We start from the raw sequence: 16477 nt of genomic DNA, 5'->3' as shown, positions 1-16477 counted from the left end.
AATTTATGATTAATACAATAAGATTTTATTAAATTAAGATTTATTAAATTAAGATTTTAAAAGTGTTTAACGGTTTCCTTAAGTTGCATACGTTTCGCGTAATAATTAAACATATTTTTAAAAACTAAACATCTTTAATGTCTTTAACATATTTAAAAAAAACGTCAACATCAAACGTTATATAAAACGAATAACGAAACAGGTACAATTCATTTCAAGTCGAAAATTAAGAAAGGAAATTCATTTAAAATGACTAGAAAGTCAACCTTAATAGTATCGCTATCGTCAAATATAAAGCGCATTTTCAACAACTAAAAATATTTACATAATCAGTGGGAAAAGGTAATGCATTAATGAAAAGGAGCATGAAACATTAATCTATGAAAAGTTAAAAAAAAAACAAGCGAATGTAAAAAACAAAACTAAACTAACTCTAAAATGGCTTTATGGTTGATGTTAGCGATACGTATAAACTAAAAATATATATTTATATTAAACCTACTTTATAAATATCTTATACTTAATTATTTGGTAAATTAGTCTTTGTTTAGTATTGCACCTGACAGTTCTTTGAAAGCTTCGGCACACACTTCCAACCCTTTTCCCATTTTTTCAATTGCCTTGACCATTGCAGACGTTGCCTCCGTCTGCTTTTCTTTATTTTTAGCCAACTTTATTTGGTTTTCGGCCAGCATCTAGAGGATGAGAAAATTTATATTTTAAATTTGTAAGGACACTGTTGGCATTTTTTTAATTTAACTAAGGATTTTATATATTGTAAAATATATTGAACTATCATTGTATAGCTAAATGGTTAGCGCAGCATGCCTAAAGCGTACTGATGATGAAGGCTTAGCACCCTTCGAAATGGATCTATCTGCGCAGCTATGGCAGGTTTTCTGAAAAATTTTCTACTTACTATTCCAAAAAAAAAAAAAAAAAACAAAATACAATTTTTCAAATTTAGAAAAATTAAAAAATAACAATAATTATCATTAGAAAAAAATATTGAGCTCGATACGAACCTTGAATGATTTATCAATAGGCCGATAAAAACAAAAACAATTATTTTTAAATATAATAACCAAACATAACATATAATATAAGCATTTATTTAAAGCATATCATTAGATTTAGTCATTTTTTCCCAAATAAAGAATATATGAGGCCCCTAGATGCAAAACCAGATATTTAAAAATTTTAAAATATTTAAATTCCGACAATATTGCCTAGGCAACATTCTAAAAACCCTTATTGAGGCGGCCGGTTGTCGTTTTCTTGTATAGCAATTAAAGATAATTTAATTTAGGATTGAAACAAAAAAAAAATTGTTTTTTTTTTTGTTAAAAGTTGGCGGATATACCTGTTTTTCGAAATGCCTATTTTTAGGGCCTTTTTAAAACTTTGATGGAAAAAAAAATGAAATTCATTTTAATAATTTGAGTAGGTATATAAAGCTATCCATCACACAATGCACATTATCATTCGTCTTTTGGAGATTAAGGAACTAAGTATTCTGTTAAATAAAGTGGATACTGTTTTTAAATATAGTTCACAGTTTAATATTTAGTCAGATACACTCGAAGCCAATTCTAATATGTATCTAGAAAACTCGAGACTATTTGCGGTGTTTAAATCTACAAAGTCAAGACGGGACTTCGTTGAGGCTATTATGAGAGAATTAGCGAGTGAAACAAGCATTAAAGAAAAGGAAGGCCTGGAAGAAAAAAATGGTTTACAATACATTATGATAGAAATAAAATGGAAGGAAGTTTATCGTAAAAATTCAAAATTTCTAAGTTAGCATGAAAAGTTGCTAGCTGACAATACTTTTTTGGACGAAGAAACGCCTAGCACGTCAACCAATCCAACTAGAGAGAGACCAAAAAAACCCATAGAAAATTGTTCTACCTACACAAGGAAAAGGAAGCTGGCTGATACCACAAAAGCTATGGCCACGAATCATCTTTCAGAAGCACTGGCTATTAAATATAAAAAAGATGAAGAAAACGTGAAGTCTCATATAACAGAGGTAGTTGCGGTAGCAAGTCCAGTGCGACTGATGAGGATCAAAAACAGCATTCCCACACCACCAAATACGCTACCTAGGAAATACACTCCCGAAGAAGCTTTGGCGCTGTTTATAGATCTCGGTTTAACGAATAAATTATATATTATGTTGCGTAAGTCATTATTGCAACGTAATGCCGATATTTTACCTGAATACAAAAAATTACTCAAGCCAAGAAAGAAGCAGTTCCTCTAAGTCCCATAATAACCGATGTATCAGCTGGCATTGAGCTACGACTCCTTCAAAGTTTTACTGAAGAAAAGTTGAAATCACTGCCAAAGGAGCTAGCATTGATAACTAAGTGGTGCTGTGGTGGATCATCAGGACAAAGTGCATATAAACAAAGAATAAATGTAGACGATGAAACAATTACATATAGTAATATGTTTATGGCTTCTATTGTTCCATTACGACTAAAAGATGAAGCTTCAGAATATTGGAAAAATCCACATCCGTCATCAACTATATTGTGCCGCCCGATATTATTTAAATACGAGAAGGAGTCTTCGGAACTCATAAAAGCTACAGTGAGTGATATAAAAAATCAAATTGCCAAATTAGAACCAACAATAATTGAAATTGAAGAGGGGAATGTCATTACAATAAAGCATGATTTTCTTCTAACAATCGTCGATGGAAAAGTTTTGAACTTAATAACAAGGACGACATCTACAATGAAATGTCTAATTTGTAAGAAGAGCCAAAAGGACTTTGAAAATCTAAGATAACGTAAGTTTCTCACTTCTTATCACAACAATGAAAAAGAGATTTACTAATCAATTTTGTTAATTTATTCAAAAATAAGATATCTATGTACAAGTTAATTTTTTATTTCAATTAAAGAATTAATTTAGTAATTTATAAATATATACTTTTCGTTATTGCACTTCTCTAAAGTTTATCAAATTTGTTTTAAAGCTTAGGCATTTCGCCTTCAAAAGAGTATTAAATTTTTATAGAAATCAATAGGTCTATCGAGTTTGGTTCAAATTGGTAAAGCAGTTACTAAGATCAAACTTTTTAGCATAAATGGGCAGTGCCACTCCCCTTTTCCAAAATTCGTTATCTGTTTAATCTTTAGCTCAAATAAAATTTCATTGAACCACTTTCAATAACTTTTAGTTATTAATAAAATACATATTTGGCTTGTAAATTAAAAAACATGTAAATTTTTACGATGAATTTTGAAGCACCTTGTTATTGTGGCACCAAAAACGGACATTTGAGTTTTATAAGAGTATTGCCATTTAAAAGAAACAATACGTCTATCGATTTTGGTAGTTATTGATTACGTGACTACTTAGATAAAACTTTTTATCATAAGTAGGCAGCGCCACGCTATCTTATCAAAATCATTAGTTTATCTTATTTAATGCTTAAATACGTCATTATACATTATAAGACAAATCTCACTTTTTTTTTATTTTTTACTAAAAACATTTTGTTTTTGCATTTTTCTAAAAAATTTAGAAACTGACGATTTTTTTTGTAGCACCCTGTATCTGTGACATTCTTAGCTTTCACACAATAAAACTTCAAATAATTAGCTTTCATTTGCATTTTAAATTTTTAAAATATCTTCATTAATTCAAAAGTTATGATTTTTGCAAAGAAACAACTCAAAAGGCGCCACTGTGAGACGTCTCCCCCGTTGCACTTCAGAATTCTGCAGTTAAACTGTAATGGCTTAACTGGTAAGATCACAGAGATTTCATGAAGCGGCACAACATCCGCATTGCTGCGATTCAAGAGACTAAACTCACAGCAAGATCTGCTCTGCAGACCTGTTCTGGGTACAATGTCCACAGAAAAGATAGCGAGAGCGGGAATGGAGACGGTCTAGCGTTTATCATACACCACTCAGTGCAATATCATATATTTGATCCCGAAATCGGCCGCAGGTACAGTGTCCTGGAACGTCATGGCTTATCTGTCCGGTCAGCCGATATAAACCTAGAAATCATCAATATCTACATCCCTCCTGCCACCTGCTGCCCCAGTGGATATCGGCCTAATATCAGTGCGTTACTCACTGGCGAGAATCGCATTATCTTAGGCGATTTCAATACCCATCACGACCTATGGCATTCAAACTTGCAGGCGGACAGCAGAAGTGAGGTGACGCCCCCAATCGTATGGTAGGAAGCTGTCACAGTTTGCCATATATATCAATCGTGAGCGCAGGACTCGTAAACTGCGTCAACTGACAGCCTATGGTAACATTAACATCCGACCACCTGCCAATACTCATCTCGCTGGCACTACTTGGGGAAAAGACAAAGAAACGCTCAAAGTAATTGGCCAGCCGATTGCGTGCTACGCGTCCCCTATATGGTCGCCAAGCCTAAAAACTACCCACTGGAAAAAGCTACAGGCCTGCCAAAATACTGTCCTCTTGTCCTTTGGACTCCCGTTAGAGGACATTGATGACAATTTGTGACGATTTTACTTGCAAATCCTCTTATTTGCCCTTCTGCTAAGTTCGAATCACTAAACTGTTTAATAAATAACTCCTATATGTAATAATGCAAAATGGCCTTTATTAAAGTACTTCACAATAACGCTCAAACTGTGCAACGAATAGCTTGCTTAATAACCAAACTGATTGATAGCTCAAATGAAACTCTACTATTAAAAATAATACTGCTCTTGATCGCTAGATAGCGTCTTAATCGAAATCTCAAATCAAACTGAATTCCAGCGCCTCTACAATTGCCGCCTTTTATACTCTCGGATTTCAACGTTCGCATCTTCTAGGCGCTTCCAGAATCTACTAGTCCAGCAGCTCCCAAACTTCTCAGCTGTAACGACATTTGCATGATTTTATAGTTTTTCTCATTGCATACTTTCAGGAGTATCTCAGATATATACATGGTACATATGTGTAGACGCAATTATTGTTTCTTTTATGTAGATACATAATTATTGATCTATGGATGTGAATTCACGTCACTGCTTAGCATCGGCTTAGAGACGATAGCATCGCTCAGTGCTGCTAACATTCGTTACACTGCCCTCCAACTAAGTCTGATCGTCCCGATCAGACAAATCTCCCGATCTAAACGTCGCTTGCATCTCCAAATGTACCACTCTTCTACTACGTGGTTTCTCAATGCTTTGTATGCGGTAGATGGTATCACTGATCTTCTTCGCAACCTTGTACGGGCCTTCTCAACTGCACCGAAATTTGGCTGGAACACCTTTCCGCCGGTGAGGGTTGTTTAACAGTACCAAATCTCCCGCCAAGAAATCTTCCGAAATAAAGTTCTTGTCATGCCAGTGTTTCATCATACTACTATTACCCTGGGCCGTTCCTTCACACCCTGTTGTTTGGCCAATGAACTACTTCGTAGAGCTTGCGCTGGACGGATTTTCTTTGCATAATCAGTATCGTTCCGACGCTTCACAACAGTAGTGTGCCTTGGCTTGAAACCACCCTTGCACTCTTTCTGCGAAATCCTTTCCTTCGTTTTAGTACGTCCGTTAGGGCTTTTCAATGCCAGTGTTTCTCTCACAGGTACCTTCGGTTTTGATTTGTTTGGCCCATTTGTTCCATCAACCTTTACCTTTGAATTTCGTGGCCTTCGTCGAGTCTTCTCCACCAGTACCCGATTACTGCTGAACCCTTCTCCAAACTAAAATTAAGTGGTATGTCCTGGTTCTTATAGCGCATAATTTTTCTCCGCATATCGATCCTGATGTCATGGTCACCCAAGAAGTCCACTCCCAATATGACTTCATCAACGATCTCCGCCACAACGAATTTGTGTAAAACCATGACCTTCCCAATTAGGACTTCACATATCACTTCTCCCTGGACTTGGTTATACTCGCCTGTGACCGTACGTATCCTTGCTCCAGGTAATGACTACTCTCCTGTGGACCAAATAAGATCGAATCAAGGAATGAGATGCGCCCGTATCTACAGTCAGTACATGTTCTTTGCCATCCACATTCCCTCTGACGGTAAGACTACTCGATTTTCTACCAATTTGCAACACAGATATCGCAGTTCATTCAATAGCTCGATCTTGCTCTCGATCTCTACCTCTTACTCGCTCTTGCTCATCTCCTCCAGCTTGGCGTTTACGGCCACCCACATTGTTGGAACTACTAGGATCAAGATCGCAATGACGGGCAATGTGACCGGACTTCCCGCATTTGAAACATTTGTTAACTTTTTCACACCGCTTTTGCGATCCTTTCAGCGCCTCTAATATTGCGTCTACCCACTCTGGCCTTTCTACCTCCACACGACGTGCTTTGTAAACTGGCTTACACAGAAGCAATGCTGTTTCTTGAGTCAGTGCATGGGATACCGTTTCTGCGAATGTAGGGTTTGGGTTTACATATGTCGCTCGCTTCGTTTCTACGTCCCGTATGCCATTTATAAAACTCCGGATTTTTACCCTCTCGGTGTATTCCACGGGTGCGTCCGCATTTGCGAGATCAGCCAACCTTTCAACATCCGAGGCAAACTCCTGCAAAGTCTCATTCGCTCTTTGGTGACGGTTTTGCAACTCAATTTGGAATATCTGTTTCCTATGCTCGCTTCCATAACGTCTCTCGACAGCGGCCATCAATGCTTCATAGTTGTCCCGCTCTCCTTCGGAAATCGTTTGTAGGATTTCGGCTGCTGGCCCTTTCAATGCCACGAACAGAGCTGCACCTTTATCTTCAGCATTCCAGTTGTTCGCTGCCGACGTCTTCTCAAATTGGAGCTTAAATACCTGGAATGGAACAGAACCATCAAACGTTGGGGATTTTACCTTCAGCGTAGACGTTGAAGTGATTGGACGGTTCAATTGTAACTCCTGAATCCGATCTTTCAAAGCATCCATCTCGGCCTCCACTTTATTTTGTCGTTCACTAACAGCCTCCAGCTGCGATGAGAATTTTGTTTCCTGTGCCTCCAGCTTGGTTGAGATACGCTCTTCTTGTGCTTCGAGCTGTAATGTTATTCGTGCCTCTTGTTCTTTTAATTGTTCTGCAATTTGTGACGCCATGTATGTTTTCTGTTCTTCCAATTGTGTTTCCATCTTGGATGTTATACGGTTCTCCTGCGATTCAAGTTGTGATGCCATATATGTCTTCTGCTCTTCCAGTTGAGATGACACTGTCGATGTTTGAGCAGATATTGCAGCTAAAATCATGTTCAAGTCTGTGCTGATAACCGTCTGCGATGTTTCGTTTTTCTCTTCAATTTTGGTTGTCTCTTCGCCATCAAGATGAAAGACATACTCTTCCACATTAATTCCTTCTGCTTCCATTGCCTCTCGTAGCAGTGCCTGAAGTTCAAGTTTAACGCCGCTTGTGTTCTATCCACGGCTCTCCAACTCCTTCTTTAGTTGCTGGATCTTGAATTCACTGAACTTTGCCATGTCCTTGTTGTCCTCTGGAATTTATTCAACAATTCCTCTTCTGACACCAATTGTAACGATTTTACTTGCAAATTTTCTTATTTGCCCTTCTGCTAAGTTCGAATCACTAAACTGTTGAATAAATAACTCCAATATATAATAATGCAAAATGGCCTTTATTAAAGTACTTCACAATAACGCTCAAACTGTGCAACGAATAGCTTGCTTAATAACCAAACTGATTGATAGCTCAAATGGAACTCTACTATTCAAAATAATACTGCTCTTGCTCGCTAGATAGCGTCTTAATCGAAATCTCAAATCAAACTGAATTCCAGCGCCTCTACAATTGCCGTCTTTTATACTCTCGGATTTCAACGTTCGCATCTTCTAGGCGCTTCCAGTATCTACTCTCCCAGCAGCTCTCAAACTTCTCAACTGTAACTATAATTGCATGATTTTATAGTTTTTCTCATTGCATACTTTCAGGAGTATCTCAGATATATGCATGTGTTTGTGCATTGACTCTCCGCTGCTCGTATACGTACATGGTACATATGTGTAGACGCAATTATTGTTTCGTTTATGTAGATACATAATGATTGATCTATGGATGTGAGTTCACGTCACTGCTTAGCATCGGCTTAGAGACGGTAGCATCGCTCAGTGCTACTAACATTCGTTACAGTATGTTTGTTTAATGGTGTGTTCAGTTTTATACTTATATTCAAGAATTCATGATCTTAACACCGGCTTATAATAATTGAATTTCAATTATTATGTTTTCTAAGAGAAACTGAAAAGAAAGAAACATTTACTGGCATATTTCGATGGACCCATTTCGAAAACCGCCAACGTAATCATCATCAGGCAATTTTGTAATGTTATCAAAGATTTCACCGGGATTCGAACCGTGAATCACATGGTGAAAATACAGTAGCCTTTAACCACTAGGCCATCCTTCTGGTATTTGTTTTCATGCTTAATTCAGTTTTTCTTATTTCTACACTAACAACACAATTGAGACATTTTGTTCTATATTGATTTGTGTGCCATGTAGATTTGTTTTTGTAAAGTTCTTCTTCGTTGCGAATGAGAAGTTTTGTAAACTCGGGCTCAGTTGTACATATTTATGTATGTTTGTTTAATGGTGTGTTCAGTTTATACTTATATTTAAGAATTCATGTGCTTAAAACCGGCTTATAATAATTGAATTTCAATTATTATGTTTTCTAAGATAAACTGAAAAGAAAAACATTTACTGGCATATTTCGATGGACCCATTTCGAAAACCGCCAACGTAATCATCATCAGGCAATTTTGTAATGTTATCAAAGATTTCACCGGGATTCAAACCGTGAATCACATGGTGAAACTACAGTAGCCTTTAACCACTAGGCCATCCTGCTGGTATTTATTTTCATGCTTAATTCAGTTTTTCTCATTTCTACGCTAACAACACAATTGAGACATTTTGTCTCTATATTGATTTGTGTGCCATGTAGATTTCTTTTTGTAAAGTTCTTCTTCGTTGCGAATGAGAAGCTTTGTAAACTCGGGCTCAGTTGTACATATATATGTATGTTTGTTTAATGGTGTGTTCGGTTTTATACTTATATTTAAGAATTCATGAGCTTAAAACCGGCTTATAATAATTGAATTTCAATTATTATGTTTTCTAAGAGAAACTGAAAAGAAAGAAACATTTACTGGCATATTGCGATGGACCCATTTCGAAACCCGCCAACGTAATCATCATCAGGGAATTTTGTAATGTTATCAAAGGTTTCACTGGGATTCGAATCGTGAATCACATGGTGAAACTGCAGTAGCCTTTAACCACAAGGCCGTCCTGTTGGTATTTGTTTTCATGCTTAATTCAGTTCTTCTCATTTCTACGCTAACAACACAATTGAGACATTTTGTCTCTATATTGATTTGTGTGCCATGTAGATTTGTTTTTGTAAAGTTCTTCTTCGTTGCGAATGAGAAGCTTTGTAAACTCGGGCTCAGTTGTACATATATATGTATGTTTGTTTAATAGTGTGTTCAGTTTTATACTTATATTTAAGAATTCATGAGCTTAAAACCGGCTTATAATAATTGAATTTCAATTATAATGTTTTCTAAGAGAAACTGAAAAGAAAGAAACATTTGTTGGCATATTGCGATGGACCCATTTCGAAAACCGCCAACGTAATCATCATCAGGCAATTTTGTAATGTTATCAAAGGTTTCACCGGGATTCGAACCGTGAATCACATGGTGAAACTGCAGTAGCCTTTAACCACTAGGCCATCCTGCTGGTATTTGTTTTCATGCTTAATTAAGTTTTTCTCATTTCTACGTTAACAACACAATTGAGACATTTTGTCTCTATATTGATTTGGGTGCCATGTAGATTTGTTTTGTAAAGTTCTTCTTCGTTGCGAATGAGAAGCTTTTAAACTCGGGCTCAGTTGTACATATATATGTATGTTTGTTTAATGGTGTGTTCAGTTTTATACTTATATTTAAGAATTCATGAGCTTAACACCGGCTTATAATAATTGAATTTCAATTATTATGTTTTCTAACAGAAACTGAAAAGAAAGAAACATTTACTGGCATATTGCGATGGACCCATTTCGAAACCCGCCAACGTAATCATCATCAGGCAATTTTGTAATGTTATCAAAGGTTTCACCGGGATTTGAACCGTGAAACACATGGTGAAACTGCATAAGCCTTTAACCACTAGGCCATCCTGCTGGTATTTGTTTTCATGCTTAATTTACTTTTCTAACAACATTGAGCTTACATTGAGTTTACAAAGCTTCTCATTCGCAACGAAGAAGAACTTTACAAAAACAAATCTACATGGCACACAAATCAATATAGAGACAAAATGTCTCAATTGTGTTGTTAGTGTAGAAATGAGAAAAATTGAATTAAGCATGAAAACAAATACCAGCAGGATGGCCTAGTGGTTAAAGGCTACTGCAGTTTCACCATGTGATTCACGGTTCGAATCCCGGTGAAACCTTTGATAACATTACAAAATTGCCTGATGATGATTACGTTGGCGGTTTTCGAAATGGGTCCATCGCAATATGCCAGTAAATGTTTCTTTCTTTTCAGTTTCTATTAGAAAACATAATAATTGAAATTAAATTATAAGCCGGTGTTAAGCTCATGAATTCGTAAATATAAGTATAAAACTGAACACACCATTAAACAAACATACATATATATGTACAACCGAAGCCGAGTTTACAAAGCTTCTCATTCGCAACGAAGAAGAACTTTACAAAAACAAATCTACATGGCACACAAATCAATATAGAGACAAAATTTCTCAATTGTATTGTAAGTGTAGAAATGAGAAACACTGAATTAAGCATGGAAACAAATACCAGCAGGATGGCCTAGTGGTTAAAGGCTACTGCAGTTTCACCATGTGATACACGGTTCGAATCCCGGTGAAACCTTTTGATAACATTACAAAATTTCCTGGTGATGATTACGTTGGCGGTATGCCAGTAAATGTTTCTTTCTTTTCAGTTTCTCTTAGAAAACATAATAATTGAAATTCAGTTATTATAAGCCGGTGTTAAGCTCATGAATTCTTAAATATAACTATTTTTCTTAATGCGATTTTATATTTTTTGTACGACTTTGGTCAATCAAAGGAAAGTACAGCGTCCCCAACCATTTTAGAAAAGGAATCTTTTTGTTGAAGAATAAGTTTGGAGGACATTGCTGTGGCAGCGCATTTTTCCAATAAAGCACGTTGTTGTTCCTTTGATTGGCACTTCGACATGTACAGCCATGACATATTTTGGTCATGCATAATTGTAATGCTTTACGTATAGCTTTAATGATGGATACGTGCATGTACGCCTTCCTCAACATATGGGTTAACTTGTTTTAAGATTTCACCTGCTTAAAGTACTACTGAAGTGGTGCCGTCGCCGACCTGATAAGAGAAAAATTTGTATTCTACACATTCTAATATAACAAAAAAAATTACCTCAGCATCTTGAGATTTGGCGATGTCGATTAGAGTTTTGCGGCTGGATGCACAATATCCAATAGTTTCATAATGGTTGCACCATCATTTGCAATTGTGGCCTTACCACTGCAATCAGCAATAAGCTTGTCCATACTGCGTGGGCCCAATGTAGTGCGTACAGCGTCCACAATTGATTGCGAGGCATTGATGTTGGATATGAGTTGAGGTTTACCTTTAGAGCTATCGGTACCCACACATTTTGTACACAAAACTCATATGTACCCAATACAATTTCAGGACGTTCATATTTATCGACACGCTGTCCGGTGTGGCACAAATGTTGGAAATATTCAGTTGGCACTGTTGAGAAAAAATATGGATCAATGAACACAAGTAAAAGTGAATGATTTTTTCTTACCATCTGTTGTTACTTTACATATTAGACATTGGAAACGACGACCGGCATATACAAGTTGCATTTTAGCCTTGCAAATGATTACATCTAACTGGACCCAATTCACCAAAATTTACAATGGGTGGCTCATATTCACCCTCAACCGTGCGTGCCATTGGGGACATGGTAAGTGTAAAGGACAAAGCTGTTGTTTTTAATAAATCAGCTGTTGCAGATATGCAATACAAAAAGGCCTGCAAACGAGAAAGATCAATGTAATTGCCAAACAAAAAATTAATTTCGAATATCGGTACCTAACGTAACGTTGCGAAGAGTTACCCTGATTTTCTACCACATATTTTGTGGTCACCAATGGTGGTAATAAACCCTGTTCATTTGTAATAAAAGTACCACCAGCGCTATTTTGATTTTCAATGATAACGCTTATCGGATTTGGCATCTGATCGGGATCTAAACGGCGTTGGGCTTGATCATACTGTTACGGCTGTTGATATTTACCAGTAACAGGTGCAGGTGGTTGCTAAAGAAAATAACACAAAAATAATCATCAGCAAATTTTGAAATATATTAGTTGTATTAGCATACATTATAACCAAGACGTTCGGGTATTTTGGGTTGGCTAGGCTTGGGTGGTTGACTGGGCATTGGCGCCTGCCCAGGTTGTGTTGGTGGCATCATTTGAGCCATGTAACCACGAGGTGCACCTGGTTGTTGTAGAGGTAAACCTGGCTGTTGAGGTTGTGGTGGATAGCCCGGATGTTGTGGCATTGGCAGATAGCCAAGCTGGGGAGGTTGTTGCTGCTGCTATCGTGGCATTGCGTAACCCAGTTGCTGTTGTGGTATATACCTTGGTATAACTGGATGTGGTGTCATTGCCTCACCTGGTCCAGTAGATGCGGGCGGCATACCTGGAGGACCATGTTTCTCATGGCCATAGGGTTGCCAGATTTCTTTTGGGGAAACTCAGTACATTCGGCTATTTTAACTCTAAAAAATCAGGACAATTCAGTATACTTTTGTTAAAAACAAAATATCTATAATTCACAGCGAGTTTTATTAAGAATTCATTAAAAAAGAAAATATACATTAATTTGTACATATTTAGGTATATACTATTCATGTACGGCGTCCTTGTACGCTCATGCTTATTTAGAGATGAATAAGTTCCATTATATTCACGTATGTATATCCACATACTGATTGATTCATACATTGTAACATTTACAGCATATATTTATGTATAATAAAATTAAATTATTTTCTACATATTCATACGGATATACGTTTTTCCTAATACTTGTTTGATTTTTGTGCCATTTTGATTAGTTTTTGGCCGCCATTGTTTTTTAAAAATTTAATAAACTCCTCGCAATTCATTTTAAAATTTACTTTTATTTGAAGTTCACTTTCAATTGATTTAACTAAAAGGCGATCTCTTTCTTTACTCCACGCTGCAAACATTAAACTAAATATTCGCTCAACAGCTGCGTTGGAATGTGGAATTGGGAAAATAACGTTAAAAATTTTTTCAAACTGGGGAAAAGAGCCACTATTGAAAAATGGTATCCATTTATTTTCAAAATTTGAACTATTTGTTTCGTTTGTAAGAACAAATTCATCAAACAGCATATTTAAATCGATGCCTGTATAAAAAAAAATCGAGTTGGATTTTATATAAGGTGCCACGATTTTCAAACTTTTGCTGATTTGTAGGGGTAGAGGGGGCCTAAAAATCATAAAATTATCATCCGCAACTCTAGGAAACTCTTAGTTTCTGAAATATAAGCTTTTTAATTTCCAAATTTAGTAAAATTTCAACTTAAGTCCTGCACTTAAAATTCGGGTCGCACATGTCGGTAGCGATATCAAAAGACGCGCATTTGCGTCAAGATTCAGAATCCGAAAGCAGAAACTACATTTTTTATCTCGTTTAAAAGTTATTCGGAAAACCCGTCGGTACTATTGTCGCTTTTTTATACTCAGTTGAGAAGAGCTCACAGAGTATATTAACTTTGATTGGATAACGGTTGGTTGTACAGGTATAAAGGAATCGAGATAGATATAGACTTCCATATATCAAAATCATCAGTATCGAAAAAAAAATCGATTGAACCGTGTCCGTACGTCCGTCCGTCCGTCTGTCCGTTAACACGATAACTTGAGTAAATTTTGAGATATCTTGATGAAATTTAGTATGTAGCTTCCTGGGCACTCATCTCAGATCGCTATTTAAAATGAACGATATCGGACAATAACCACGCCCACTTTTTCGATATCGAAAATTTCGAAAAATAGAAAAAGTGCGATAATTCCTTACCAGATACGGATAAAGCGATGAAACTTGGTAGGTGAGTTGAACTTATGACTCAGAATAGAAAACTAGTAAAATTTTGGACAATGGGCGTGGCACCGCCCACTTCTAAAAGAAGGCAATTTAGAAGTTTTGCAAGCTGTAATTTGGCAACCGTTTGAAGATATCATGATGAAATTTGGCAGGAACGTTACACTTATTACTATATGCTTGTTTAATAAAAATTAGCAAAATCGGAGAACGACCACGCCCACTTTAAAAAATTTTTTTTTTTAATTCAAATTTCAAAAGAAAAGTTAATATCTTTACAGTATATAAGTAAATTATGTCAACATTCAACTCCAGTAATGATATGGTGCAACAAAATACAAAAATAAAAGAAAATAGCAAAATGGGCGTGGCTCCGCCCTTTTTCATTTAATTTGTCTAGGATACTTTTAATGCCATAAGTCGAAAAAAATTTACCAATCCTTGTGAAATTTGGTAGAGGCTTAGATTCTAGGACGGTAACTGTTTTCTGTGAAAAAGGGCGAAATCGGTTGAAGCCACGCCCAGTTTTTATACACAGTCGACCGTCTGTCCTTCCGCTCGGCCGTTAACACGATAACTTGAGCAAAAATCGATATATCTTTACTAAACTCAGTTGACGTACTTATCTGAACTTACTTTGTATTGGTGTAAAAAATGGCCGAAATCCGACTATGACCACGCCCACTTTTTCGATATCGAAAATTACGAAAAATGAAAAAAATGCCATAATTATATACCAAATACGAAAAAAGGGATGAAACATGGTAATTGTATTGGTCTATTGACGCAAAATATAACTTTAGAAAAAAACTTGGCAAAATGGGTGTGACACCTACCATATTAAGTAGCAGAAAATGAAAAAGTTTTGCAGGGCGAAATCAAAAGCCCTTGGAATCTTGGAAGGAATACTGTTCGTGGTATTACATATATAAATAAATTAGCGGTACCCGAAAGATGATGTTCTGGATCACCCTGGTCCACATTTTGGTCGATATCTCGAAAACGCCTTCACATATACAACTAGGGGCCACTCCCTTTTAAAACCCTCATTAATACCTTTAATTTGATACCCATATCGTACAAACACATTCTAGAGTCACCCCTGGTCCACGTTTATGGCGATATCTCGAAAATGTGTCCACATATAGAACTAAGGCGCACTCCTTTTTAAAATACTCATTAACACCTTTCATTTGATACCCATTTCGTACAAACAAATTCTAGAGTCGCCCCTGGTCCACCTTTATGGCGATATTTCGGAAAGGCGTCCACGTTAAGAACTAGGGCCCACGCCCTTTTAAAATACTCATTAACACCTTTCATTTGATACCCATATCGTACAAACGTTATGGCGATATCTCGAAAAGGCATCCACCTATAGAACTAAGGCCCACGCCCTTTTAAAATACTCATTAACACCTTTCATTTGATACCCAAACAGTACAAACAAATTCTAGAGTCACCCCTGGTCCACATATAGAACTAAGGCCCACTCCTTTTTAAAATACTCATTAACACCTTTCATTTGATACCCATATCGTACAAACAAATTCTAGAGTCACCCCTGGTCCACCTTTATGGCGATATTTCGAAAAAGCGTCCACCTATAGAACTAAGGCCCACGCCCTTTTAAATTACTCATTAACACCTTTCATTTGATACCCATATCGTACAAACAAATTCTAGAGTCACCCCTGGTCCACCTTTATGGCGATATCTCGAAAAAGCGTCCACCTATAGAACTAAGGCCCACGCCCTTTTAAAATACTCATTAACACCTTTCATTTGATACCCATATTATACAAACGCATTCTAGAGTCAACCCTCGTCCACTTTTATAACGATATTCCGAAAAGGCGTCCACCTATAGAACTAAGGCCAACTCCCTTTTATAAACACTTATTAACACCTTTCGTTTGATACCCATATTGTACAAACGCATTCTAGAGTCAACCCTGGTCCACTTTTATAACGATATTCCGAAAAGGCGTCCACCTGTAGAACTAAGACCCACTCCCTTTCAAAATACTCATCAACACCTTTCATTTGATACCCATATAGTACAAACAAATTCTAGAGTCACCCCTGGTCCACCTTTATGGCGATATTTCGAAAAGGCGTCCACCTATAGAACTAAGGACCACGCCCTTTTAAAATACTCATTAACACCTTTCATTTGATACTCATATCGTACAAACAAATTCTAGAGTCACCCCTGATCCATCTTTATGGCGATATCTCGAAACGGCGTCCATCTATAGAACTTAGGCCCACGCCCTTTTAAAATACTCATTAA

General features: G+C 36.6%; 1 long non-coding RNA gene across 1 annotated transcript; it reads right to left on the bottom strand.

The window, feature by feature from the left end:
- Positions 1–620: 620 nt before the first annotated feature.
- Positions 621–12028, bottom strand: LOC137246681 (uncharacterized). The gene is made up of 3 exons (XR_010951642.1): positions 11844–12028; positions 11444–11785; positions 621–695 (listed from the first exon to the last, which is right to left on the bottom strand). It is a non-coding gene; the product is annotated as an uncharacterized lncRNA (long non-coding RNA).
- Positions 12029–16477: the final 4449 nt, after the last annotated feature.

The sequence above is a fragment of the Eurosta solidaginis genome, chromosome 3, assembly GCF_040869045.1.
Source record: "Eurosta solidaginis isolate ZX-2024a chromosome 3, ASM4086904v1, whole genome shotgun sequence".
NCBI lineage: Eukaryota > Metazoa > Arthropoda > Insecta > Diptera > Tephritidae > Eurosta > Eurosta solidaginis.
Note: the sequence above shows the minus strand (reverse complement) of the source record. Positions and strands in the feature narration are given on the sequence as shown.